Below are 14,121 nucleotides of genomic sequence, written 5' to 3'. Positions count from 1 at the left end.
ATACATAAAAATTAACTCAAAACAGATTTATGACCCAAACATAAGAGATACAATTATTCAACTCTTTGAAGAAAATATAGGTGTAAATCTTCTCCACCTTGGATTATGCAACAGTTTCTTATATCTGACAGCAAAAGCAAAAACAATCAGTCAAAAGCACAAGCAATCAAAGAAGGAAAGATAGATAAACTGAACTCCATCTAAATGAAAAATTTTGTACTTCAAAGGACAAGAAAGTAAAAAGACACTAATGTGAAAAAATATTTTCAAAATCATGTATCTAATGAGGGAATTATATCTAAAATATACATTTTAAAATTCTTAAAACTCAATAATTAAAAATAACTGACACAATTTAAAAATGGGGAAAATATTTGATTAGCCATTTATTCAAAGAAGATATAAAAATGACCGGTGAGCAAGAAAAAATGCTTAATATCATTAGCTATCAGGGAAATGCAAATCAAAACCATAATGAGATACTATTTCACACCCACTAGAATGGCACTGGAGAAGGAAATGGCAACCCACTCCAGTGTTCTTGCCTGGAGAATCCCAGGGACGGCGGAGCTTGGTGGGCTGCTGTCTATGGGGTCACACAGAGTCCGACATGACTGAAGCGACTTAGCAGCAGCAGCAGCAGCAGAATGGCCATAATCAAAAATACAGAAAATAGCAAGTGTTGATGGAGACATAAAAAAGCTGGAAACTTTAAATATTGCTAGTTGGATCACAAAATATTGTACCACTTTGGAAAATATTCAGCAATTCCTCTGTAAATTAACCATAAAGTTACCATGTCACCCAGCAATTCCATTCCTACGTGTATATCCAAAAAAACTGAAAGTACATGTCCACACAAAAATCTACATGTGTAGATTTTATGCATGCATGTTCGTACCAGCATTATTCATAATTCTTCAGTATTTAAAATTACTCAAAAGTCAATCAGTGATAAATGGATAAACAAAATATGGTATATCCCTAGAGTAAAAGATTATTTGGCAGTAAAAGTGAAGGGAAGTAGGGATATATGGTAAACATAGAAAACACATTATTACATGAAGAAAACTACTCACAAAGACCATGTGTTATAATATTCCACTCATATGTTCAAAACAGGGAAATCCATGGAGATAAAAGGTAAATTACAGGGACTTCCCTGGTGATTCAGTAGCTAAGACTCTGGAATCTCAATGTATGGGAGGCCCAGGTTAGATCCCTGGTCAGGGAAATAGATCCCACATGTTGCAACTAAAATCCTGCATGCTGCAACTGAGACCTAGTGCAGTCAAATAAATAAATAATTATTTTAAAAAGTGAATTGCTGGTTACTAGGGGCTGAAGGAATAGGGAGTGACTGCTGGTTTAAATGAGATTTCTTAATGGCATGGTGAAAACACTCTAAGAGAGTTGTTCCCTGGTTGTCGAGTAGTTAGGATTCGGCCCTTTCACTGCCATGGCCCAGGTTCAGTCTCTGGTTGGGGAACTAAGATTTTGCATGCCACATGGCACAACCAATAAACTAATAAATAAAATAATAAAATTACACTGTGGTGATGGGTATACAACTCTGTGAATATATGGAAAACCACTGAATTGTATGTGTATTTGAAAGAGTGAATTTTATGGTATATGAGTTTCATCTCAATAAACTTTTTTTTAATTAAGTTAAGATACATGTAGGCAGTATTAAGAGGCTCAGACACATAACTAAATAGGAGAGAGCCATAGAAAAGAAGTGAAGGAAATGATTGTTTTTTTAAAAAATAGTATTTGAAGATCTAATCACCAAGTGTTTCTTAGAGTCGAGGAAATGTAAGTTTCTAGACTGAAAATATATTTTGTGTTTCAAAAAGGATAAATAAAAATATATTCACATCTAGGTAAAATCACAAAGCATTAGGATAAATAGTGTATCATAAAAGATGTCAAGGAGAAAAACACAAATTACCTCAGAAGAAATAATGACATACTATTCTTCGGCAACAACAGAAACCAAAATACAAAACAGTAGTAGCTTCAAAGTGAGAAATTTTATATAAAATACAGTTGTTGTTGTTCTGTTGATTTTAGTTGCTAAGTTGCATCCAACTCTTGTGACCACATGGACTGTAGCCCACCAGGCTCCTCTGTCCATAGGATCTCCCAGGCAAGAATATCAGAGTGGGCTGCCATTTCCTTCTCCAGAAGATCACCCAGGGACTGAACCCATGTCTCCTGCACTGGCAGGCAGGTCCTTTACCACTGAGCCACCAGGGGAGCCCATCCAGTATAGTTCCTTAATGACTGATTTATTTTTTATTATTTTAGGGGAAGGTAATTTTAATTGTTGATACTGTTTCTTTCTTGATTATGCATTTACTGAGATCTTTAAAAATCCTGAAACAGGACTGCCCTGGTGGCACAGTGGATAAGAATCTGCCTGCCAATGCAGCAGACACGGGCTGGATCCTTGGTCAGGGAAGATCCCATGCCAGAGGTGCTGAGCCCATACACCACAACCACTGAGCCTGTGCTCTAGGCCCCACAAGCCACAACCACTGAGCCTGTGTGCTGCAACTCCTGAAGCCCACGCTTACAGAGCCTGTGCTCCACAACAAGAGAAGCCGCAGTGAGAATTCCATACGCTGCAACAAAGAGTAGCCCCCATTCGCCTCAACTACAGAAAACCTGCTGAAATCAACAAAGACCCACCACAGTGAAGGTGGCACTAGTGGTAAAGAACCAGCTTGCCAACAATGCAGGAGATGTAAGAACAGCAGGTTTGAACCCTTAGTGGGGAAGATCCCCTATAGTAGGAAATGGCAACCCACTCCAGCACTCTTGCCTAGAGAATCCCCTGGACAGAGGAGCCTGGAGGGCTACAGTCCATAGGGTCTCAAACAGTCAGACACGACTGAAGTGACGACCTAGCACACAAGCCATGCACGAAACAATTTTGCTAGGAAATTATACATTTTATATAAAATTTCAGACTTACTGAGATAAAGTTGTTCATTTTAGTTGTTACTTTTTAGGCACACATAATTTTTAGGATTTTTATGTCTTGATAATCCTTGATGAAAGCAACCCTTTGTTATTAGTTTGTCAACTTTGCTTACATTCCTTGTTTTAATATCTACTTTTCTTGAAATTAATATAATCAATCCAGTTTTCTTTTAATTAGGATTTATAGAGTATACATTTTATACCATTTTACTTTCAATCCACCTATTTCTTTATATTTACAAAAAGTTTTCTCTGTAACAGCATAGAGTTGGGCCTTAAACATTTTTATTCAACCTGAAAATCTCTTCCTCTCAATTAGAATATTTAAGTCATTTACACTGAATATAATTATTGATAAGGCTGGATTTAAATCCAACCTCTTGCTAGTTGTTTTCTATTAGTCCTATGTTTTTTGTTCCTTTTCCTTCTTTTCCTGCCTTGTTTTAAGCATATATTATTTAGGGGCTTCTCTGGTGGCTCGGTGGTAAAGAATTCGCCTGCCAATGTAGGAGACATGGGTTCAGTCCCTCAGTTGGGAAGATCCCCTGGAGAAGGAAACGGCAGCCAACTCCAGTATTCTTACTTTGGAAATCCTACTGACAAAGAAGCCTGATGGGCTACAGTCTGTGGAGTCACAAAAGAGTCAGACATGATTTAGTGACTAAACAACAACTACTGCAAAATATATTATTTATCATGAAAATGAGGAAATGATTCACTTTATAAAGCTAGTTTAATTTTGAAAGCAAAACCAAACCAAATTTTAGTTGCAAAATTCTAAATAAACTAGTAAATCAAGTCAAACAAAATATTAAAATACTATTAACAAATCATGATTCAGTATATTTCACTCAGAATAAAATGATGAATCTGTTTTTGAAAAGCTATTAATTATAGGCACAGTATTAATGAATTAAAAAGAGAAAATCATAATATTTTCTCAAAAATGCAAAAAAAAAAGGATTTAATAAAACTTAACCGTAAACTGTGATTAAAACTCTCATCTAACTCAGTGTAACAGCAGACAATCTCTTTAAGATGACAATACATTGACAGTCACAAATGGTAAGTAAAATAAAGAAGCATTTCCAATAAAGGAAAATGGCGGGGGGAGGGGGGAGCTAAATGTTTGCTGTTAGCACTTTTACCTAATACTGTAATTCCTATTCAATGAAATAAGTTAAGTGTGTAGGATTTCTGCCTGGTAACCAAGATGAAGTCCCAGTCAACAGCTAGTAACTACCAGAAGACGCCAATAAACTTCATCTCCAGCCCTCAGCAGTCAAGCCATCCCAGACTACCAGTCACTCTATCTGAGGCACATGCAGCAGAAACACAACCTTGCCGTATAGTCTGTCTGAATTTCTAACACACAGGAATCAGAAGATATAACAAAATAACTCTTGTTGATTAAAGGCACTAAATTTGGGGTTCTCACTGAGTAATGAAACAACAGGGAAATTTTTTAATCATAAAATAACAAAACTTTGAAAATTAATTAATTTTTAAGCTTCTATACAACAAAGACACTTGAATCAAAGTGAAAGGACAAGGTGCCAAATGAAAGAAGACATCTCCAAAACATTTAGGATATACGTACAGTAAGAAACAGACTTAATTTTTAAAAAAATGAATAAGCAATTCACAGAAAAAATCTAGATGACTCATAAACCTATGAAAATCTGAGAATTTAAAATAATAATCCCATTATTAATAACCAGTCAGACTGGCAAAAAAAAAAATTAAGTCTGCATATCAAATTCATTCAGGACCAGAAGAAATGGAAATTTGCATGTTTTTTGTCACAGCAACTTCCCTGCATGATGATGTTTTTAAAAGCCAAGTACCTACTGCCAGAACAGCTGCCCCAGACCGTGTCTCCACGTGCAGGAACTGGGAGCTTGGGGTCACTTGGGAACAGTGAAGGGGACAACTTGAGGGGTGGGCAGGTGTGATCCACTAGCAGTCATGAGGTCATAAATGTCCCAACTCACAATACAGACCTGTCTGTAGCCTGTGGAATGCTAACTGTACGACCATCAAAGAGAGAGTAATTTGTCAATAGCTAATCACTTCAAGGTGCAAATCCAGTCCTAGATACATACCTATCAGTACTCACAACGCTATGCTTAAGGAGACAAGTACAAGAATGTTCCTTGAGACTTTTCAGTAAAAAAATTATAAACATTCTACCTATCCAGTATTAGGCGAACAGATAATTGTATTATAGTCATACAATGAAATACTGTTCAACTATGATGATTTACAATACATGAATAAAAATGGATAAATTATTTTTTTAAAGTAGTGAAAAAAGCAGGTTGGAAATTGCTATACAGTATAATGCTACACAAGGTTTTAAACCATGCCAATAATACTGCATATTATACACATGAAGAAGTGAAATCAAGTCACTCAGTCGTGTCTGACTCTTTGAGACCTCAGGGACTGTAGCCTACCAGGCTTCTCCGTCCATGGGATTCTCCAGGCAAGAATACTGGAGTGGGTTGCCATCTCCTTCTCCAGGAGATCTTCCTGACCCAGGGATTGAACCTGGGTCTCCCGCACTGTAGGCAGACGCTTTACCGTCTGAGCCACCAGGGAAGTCACGTGCGGTACAAAAATGTACAGACACTTTCATAGGAGTGATCAACATAAATCTTTCTTCTGTAGAGAGAGGGAAGAAAGAAAACGAAATTGGGTTTCCCATTATAAAAGGTTTCAAATGTATCTGTTTGTATTCAATTAAAATAATAAGCGGAAGCATATGAGGTAAAAGGCTAACTTTTATTAAATAAGATAGTATATTCAGTATACACATTTTCATTGCATCATTTTATAGTCTGTATGTTTGCAATGTTTTAAAACATTTAAGTTTTAAAAAACATTGCAAGGAACTGTAGAGGGGTTAAGAACTTGAGAAAAGTGAAAAAGATTTCATCTTGATTGTGGAGAATGTATCACATTCAGTTTATTAGAAATAAGTGATACAATTCTCAGTGAAAATACAGTAACTGGATAGCATGGAAGTAATAAATAGAAAGATTCAAAACAGGGTCTTTTTAGAAAAATAGATGTTCTCTTAATAACACATTTAATTAAGTTTATTTACAAAACATCCTACTTTAATTTCTCTACCCTGGAAAACAGACAATCATATTATATAATAATAGAAAACAAACCTCTGAAACCATAATATAAATTTATACAGATACATTTTGCTTCTATTAGCAACTTTTAAGTTACTTCTATTCTAGAAAACGTATCTCTTTCAAGGATACAGTAATGAAAGTGATATGGATTCTGAATACCAATACTTGAATGATAAATGCTTTGATTTTATTACCTAACTGATACAATTTAAAGGACATCTATGAAAACCCTCTTAGGTCTCCCAAATTCTAAACTTCAAAATTATTGTATAAAGATTCTATTGAAAATAGCTAGAATTTATTAAAATAACAATTGAGAATAAAATAAAATAAAAATTCACTTTTTGTAAAGGCCCTACACTTAACAGAACTAGAACATATACCTCATTGCTATGATCTCTGGAGTCTAATCTTACAGTAATCACCTGATTTTTTTTAATATAAATTTATTTTAATTGGAGGTTAATTACTTTACAGTATTGTATTGGTTTTGCCATACATCAACATGAATCCACCACAGGTATACACGTGTTCCCCATCCTGAACCCCTCTCCCACCTCCCTCCCTGTACCATCCCTCTGGGTCAACTGTGTGCTAGTTAAGTTGCTTCAGTCCTGTTTGACTCTCTGCAACTCTACAGACTGTAACCTGCCAGGCTCCTCTGTCCATGGGATTCTCTAGGCAAGAGTAGTAGAGTAGGTTGATGTTTCCTACCTCAGGGGATCTTCCCAACCCGGGGGTCAAACCTGTGTTTCTTCTGTTTCCTGCATTGGCAGGTGGACAACTAGCACCCCCAGGAAGCCTGATCTTTCAAGTGGTATTTGTTAATGATTCCTTCCCTACTCTTTGAGGGCAGAGAATGTGCATCTTTTGTGCATCTTTGTTTTCCCAGTGAATAATCCATAATAGATGTTCAATAAATGAAATGCATCCAGCCCTTGAACAGACACAGTCTCAAAATCTCTGCAACAGATGACAGAACCAAAGCAACCATTATGGGACATATTTATGCCTCTTCTAGCTTAAGATTCAGGAAATTAGGGCTTCTCTGGTGGTCCAGTGGCTGAAAGCTCACCCTGCAATGCAGAGGACACAGGTTCAATCCCTGGTCTGGGAGGATACTGCTGCTGCTGCTGCTGCTGCTGCTGCTGCTGCTGCTGCTAAGTCGCTTCAGTCGTGTCCAACTCTGTGCGACTACATGCCACAAAACTACTATGCCTGCGAGCCACAACTACTGAGCCTCCATGCTGCAACTACTCACTTGCATGCCTGGAGCCCATGCTCCGTAACAAGAGAAGCCACTGCAATGAGAAGCCTGTGCACCACAACTAGAGAATAGCCCCCCACTCACTGCAAATAGAGAAAGCCTGCATGCAGCAACGAAGACCCACCACAGTCAAATAATGAAATAAATAATTTAAAAAGATTCAGGAAATTATTTGGAGTGATATCGATCCTCAGGTGCTGTACTCTTAATCCTACTTCTGTCATCTCTCACAGGCACTGGGCAAATCCTTTGGATCTACAACTTCCTTAAAGGTAAACAACAAAAGTTCTTTAAAATAATTTTTAAATATTTATGTAGGAATTCACACTTCATAAACTAATTTTGATTCAATAATAATAGTAATAATCTAGTTTAGATTTCTTATATTTCAAGACTATGTGGCTGCTTCTACTAACTGTTAATACCACAATATAGGAGCAATCTTATTGAAAAACTTCTATATAACTATTATAAGTTAAGCTAAAAGGTACATAACTAATGATCTGAGGTTAGCATATTTCATATACATTTTGATCAGAGAGGGACATTAAGAGCTGGATAACTTCTTTATAAAGCATAGCAATGTATTAAACTAGTAACTTTTATTATTTTTTTGCTTTTTGTCCTGACACAGGAATACCAAAAACATCTTAATGCTGAAAACTAAAATTTCAAATTGCAAAGGGCAAGACAGTTGGTAAAAATCAGTATAACATCTGTATACAGTAAACAAAACAGTATACCATCACAAGAAAAGCAAGTAACATATGGAATAAAATTTGTTCCTGTACCGTATCTACTAATTTAAATCATGATGCTAGTAACTATCAAATATCTATACTAAGTATTTTTTAAGGATGTATTATATGCATAGGACTATATTCTAGGCAACTAGTTGTTGATTGGCTTCACAAAAAATATAAAAGATACATCTACCATATATTCTTTTTTCCTCTTTTTTACTGTGTCAAAATAAAATAAAATTTACCATTTTTAAGTGTACAGTTCAATGGCATTAAATATATTCACACTGTTGTGCAACTATTACCAATATCCATCCCTATAACGCCATGTGTTCTTTTAAGAGCACACTTACATGACATCCTGATTGCGTGCAGTACAACTAGGGCAAAGCAGAAAAGAAGTCCAATGAATTAACTGCAATGAACGGAACATAAAGGTGGTCACTAACAATGCAAGTATTCTGTAGTGTTCTGACCTGGAATGTGTAACTTGAATCTAACCATGAGGAGAAATCAGCCAATCCTAAATCAGTAGCACTCAACTGAAAAGAAAGTGGTGGGGCGGGGGGTGGTGGGGGTAGTATTTTCTTCAAATATATCAGGGTTAAAGAAACTGTAGAGAACTTACAGCTTAAAAGAAATCAAAGAGAAATGACAATCAATTGCAAAGCTTGATCCTAGAATGGATTCTGTGTAGAATGGAGGAAAAAAAATACTAAGGACAATATTCCCTCCATAAAACAGAAATATGCACTGGAGATTATAACTTTATCCTTATTCTTAAGGATTAAACACTGAAGCATTAGGGTTAAAGGGTCACCACTCAAATGATTCAGAACAACAACAAAAAAAGTAGGTGAATTTAGGAAAAGGATCAAGGCTATGTTGGGTGTTCTCCAGAATTCTTATTCTTGCAATTTTTCTGCAGTCTGAAACTATGTAAGAGTCAAAAATTTGCTCAGGTAGAAGCTACATATGAACTCTAATTCAAAATACTAAAGAATACAAGGAATTTTAACATATAGGATTCCCTCATAGCTCAGTCAGTAAAGAATCTGTCTGCAGTGCAGGAGACCTAGGTTCAATTCCTGGGTCGGGAAGATCCCCTGGAGAAGGAAATGGCAACCCACTCCAGTATTCTTGCCTGGGAAATCCTATGGACAGAGGAGTCTGGGATCGCAAGTCTACAGTCCTTGGGGTAGCAAGAGTTGGACATGACTTAGCAACTAAACCACCACCACAGCTCTTAGAAAAGTAATTTTTAAAACTAAACGTAATTTAAAAGCACGGTCAATTTATCATACCTTATTGTCAACAATGTCAGATCCATGACTTTCATGAAACTGGGCAAATATAATGGGGTCATTTGCATAAGGGAATTCTGTACCTTGGTCAGTAATTTAGATTAAGATTCAGTACTTGTGGGCAATTACCTCTAGCTATACTTGTTTATGGGGTCACAAAGAGTTGGACATGACTCAGTGACTGAACTGAACTGACATTTGTTTATAGTGTTACAAATGTTGAAAAAGTTTTTGTGTCACTGGATTCTGTTCTTGCTGACTAACATTTCATGGGTCAAATCAGTTTTCTGTTGACTCAGACATAGTGATGATTGGCAACTACAATTCAGTAATAGCAGAATGAATAAAATGTCAACTTCTGTGTCTAATACTTATGAGACTCTATAAGCACTTTATTTTTATTCTGTCCATTTAAAATTTTTATCTTACTTTTGGTTTATTTCCTTTTTTGCTGCTTCATTGTTTTAATTTTTCAGAAGCCTTTTTGTTTCTTCTTTCATTATATTTTAATCTTACTTTTCCTTTCAATTATAAGTTTTATCTTATTATTATTCATTGAATCTCAGTTTATAATGATGAAAAGGAAGCATGGCTTAAGATGGTTAACACAAATCATGAACACATGAGCAAAGTAGATTAGAGTGCTTTTTTCCTATCCATTTTTATGTTAACTTTCTATCAATCTGAGCCTTAGTAAAGTAGAAGTCACACATTCAGACAAAACTCATTTTGACAATATTAAAGTATTTGTGTTGATATCATACACAGAGGACTGGACACTGTTGCTTTCTCACATTATATATTATTCTTGGTTTTTGCCTTACATCATCACTAGATAAGCTCTATAAAGAATATACATTACAAAAAGGTTAGTGAAACTTTATATTCATGGAAGGGTTTAATGCTCTGGTTTAACTATAGAAAAGATGTAAGTAGTAGACAGTCTTCTGATAGAACTCCAAAACTATCTCCTGGAATTGTTTTTTGGTGTCCTTGCTCTAATCTTGTCTATTGGAATGAAATTTTACAACTCATGAAAATAATTTATACATATTTTCATATTTCTTAAGCAAGTATCACTGCAGGAAAGGAAACTGAAGTGAAGAGAGAGATTAAATGATTTACCAAAATTATACAGTCAGTGAAGTGAAGCTCTAAGAGAGCAGACCACAGAGGACTTACACACCAGTGTGCTCCAAACCTAAACAACTGGAAGTACTTCTCTTGATCACGTGACAGGAGCAAATGAAGGGAAATATAAAAAGAAAATGGTTATGCAGAACCAAAAACAGGATAGTGTGACTATCTTACTAGATATAAGTCATCGAGATTATCTTATATAATATGTGCTAGATACCTTATAGAACCATAGGCACCCTGGCACTTCATTTTGAGATGCTTTGCAATAAGCAAACGTGTACTATTTCCAAAATTTCTACTACACTATAAAAACAGAATAAAAAATATAGAGAGAATATAAAAACAGACTCAGACAGTGATTTTAAAAGCTTTTTCTTTTGAGCAAGTATGGAAGAACCAACAGGAGAGCAAAGAGTAAATAATAGTGTTTCAATTCTGACTCTCAAGATAAGCTCTTCACTGAGAAGGTTTCAACCTGAATCATTGTATTTATAACCAGAACCAAGAAAATAAAGGATCAAATTAGTCATGAACAGGAAATGAAGACAGAAGAGAGTCACTCACAGTAAAAGGCCTGTCCACATTGGGATATGCTTACTTTTGCCATTGATCAAAAGCATTCATTATTGCAGAAGCACACCTGAAAGAGAATGAATAGAGCCAGTCCTCACAGTTTACCTCTGACCTAGATTCCAAAGAGTAGTTAAGGCTTGTTCTGATTATTGGGTGTGGTTAGAGGGAGAATTTGTCAAGTTGGCAATATATAAGGAGGATACTATAGGAGAGGTAGATACCAATCTCCCTGGAGTCTTTTCAGAGCTCTAGAATAACAATGATAGAGGCTGCACTTGATAGGGATGGGAGCATGGATGGGTAAAGTCTCACCAGGTGGAGAGCTCTAAGATAGCAGGTTAAAATTTCAAACTATCTTCTTACCAAATGGGCACTCTAAAGTGGAAATGAAAACAGAACTAGGGCCTCATCAGGCATTTTTTCAAAGGTATGAGGCTAGATGTTAAAGTAATGGTTTCAAAGGAAAAATCAACAAAGTCAAAGGTCCTCCTTAACCCTCTTAGGCTACAGAATGAGGAACTAAATGATTGAATAAAGCTGTATTATCAAACCCTTCTGGATATAAGACAGTATCAAGATAAACAGGGAAGGAAATCAAGAATTTACCTGCATATTCTTAAGTAAATAATAGGTCTGTATAAATCTGTTCTAAGAAAAAGGGAGATGAACAAAAATTCTGTCATTAAAAGGCATGAAATAAACACAGTATATGAAAGATTAATGAAAAAGATGTATGTCAGGAAACAAGAATGAATGACTACTCTCTATTCTCAGGAAAATAATGAAAAATTCTGTCTCTATAAATTATAAAATGAAATAAAACAACATAATGAATTAAAATTTGTAAATTTCATCTAATCCCAATCAAAATGCAAAGGGTTATTTTCTGGAACTTGACAAAAACAGTCACAGTATACACGAAAAATATCATTAACAGAATTCTGAAATAAATGAGCAAGGATGAGAGGTTAACCTTAAGAAATACCAAAACTTTAAAAACTGGCAATTAAAAGTGAGGTACTAGGGAAAAATAAGTTGGAAAAAAACAAAGAATACACAAACAACCCTGTGAAAAAAACAGTATATATTTTTTAAGTGGTATTTCAAATTAGTGAAAAGAAAGGATAAATGTCCCATAAATAGTATTGGGACAACTGACCAGAAATTTAAGAGAAAAATTAAATTGAATCCATAACACACAACTCCAGATTTCTAAATAGGACTAAAAAGGAAACATTTAAAAACATCAACAGAATCACTTTAGCACAAATAATAACCTCCAGCTAAGTAAGCATGGTACCTGTGTCACAGACTACATTTTATCCCCTCTATATCCATCTCTCCTTTTTAGCCAAGTGACAGAACTCTATTCCCCAACACTACACAAAAACCCACATTTCACCTGGACACTTCACGGTCACTTGTCAGTTTCATCTTCCAAAGCTCTCTTGTACCTGCAACTACATTCTGGACAAGCTGATATGAACAAAGTGCTTTGTGCAACTTCCAAGTTATATTCTTAAAATAGGCTTACTTTCCACTGCTTTCTCCCTTTGAGATGCTGGGAGAAAGCAAAGCAACAAATAGTACAGTCACTTTGGACTCGCATATAGAATTTATGTAGTAGGGATAAAAAAGCCATTCCTCAACCACTCCCCTCTGGCCTATTGTATGTAAAATAAATAAAGGTTTCTCTTACTTGGTAGTTTTGTTCTCTTAGCTATAGCAAGTCAGCTTATATTTTAATACCAAAGCTATAAAATATATAGGAAAAAAAGATCTTAGTTCTTACAAAATGAAAATCTCATACAAGAACAATATATACAATTAAATTGATAGTTATTTATACCAAGTTAAACAACAGTTTGTAAGCAACAAACTGTGAGAAATTTACTTGCAACATATGTGGTAAAATTTTTATTTTCATGAATAAATAAAATAGGACATCCACCTAAAAGAATAGTGGACAAAAATTTACAGGCAGGTAACTGTAGAGAAAACATAAATACCAAAGAAAGTTGACGATGATTTACATCTAATGTTCTAATAAACATTAATCTAAATAATATATAATTTTTTCCTTATCACATTGGTAAGGATTAAAAAGGTGGAAAAATGCATACTCTCACACAGTTAATGAAAACAGAAATTGGAACAACTTTTCTGTAAGGAAATCTGCCAAAATATATAAAATTTAATGTATACACTCTTTGATCCAATAATTCTACTTCTTCTTAGGGAAATAATCAGACACAGAGAGTTCTCACAGAAACATCTTTAACAGTGAAAAAAAAAGAAACTGCTATTTCCTGATAAAGAGATTGGCTTAACCAAGAATATATTTCTGGGTTAACCAGAAAAAGGGAGGGAATTTAGTTCAGGGAAAGGCCAAACTATGACTGATTAAGGTGACAAGATTCAAAATTATTTCTATTTTAAAACATACCTAGAATTAACCAAGACTGACTATACTCTTCCTATACACACCATAATTAGAACTGGTAACTTGAATGATCAAGACTAAGGCAAAAGAAGTAGCTAAGAAATTTATTAGACACATCTAAACTTCATACTACTTTGAAAGTAACTTAAAGTAATTGAAAGAATTATTCAACATGAGAAAGGAACTCAGTTCAGTTCAGTCGCTCAGTCGTGTCCAACTCTTTGCGACCCCATGAATCGCAGCACCCCAGGCCTCCCTGTCCATCACCAACTCCCGGAGTTCACTCAGACTCACGTCCATCAAGTCTGTGATGCCATCCAGCCATCTCGTCCTCGGTCGTCCCCTTCTCCTCCTGCCCCCAATCCCTCCCAGCATCAGAGTTTTTTCCAATGAGTCAACTCTCCACATGAGGTGGCCAAAGTACTGGAGCTTCAGCTTCAGCATCATTCCCTCCAAAGAAATCCCAGGGCTGATCTCCTTTAGAATGGATTGGTTGGATCTCCTTGCA

Source organism: Capricornis sumatraensis, chromosome 3 (genome assembly GCF_032405125.1).
Source record: "Capricornis sumatraensis isolate serow.1 chromosome 3, serow.2, whole genome shotgun sequence".
Lineage (NCBI taxonomy): Eukaryota > Metazoa > Chordata > Mammalia > Artiodactyla > Bovidae > Capricornis > Capricornis sumatraensis.
Note: the sequence above shows the minus strand (reverse complement) of the source record.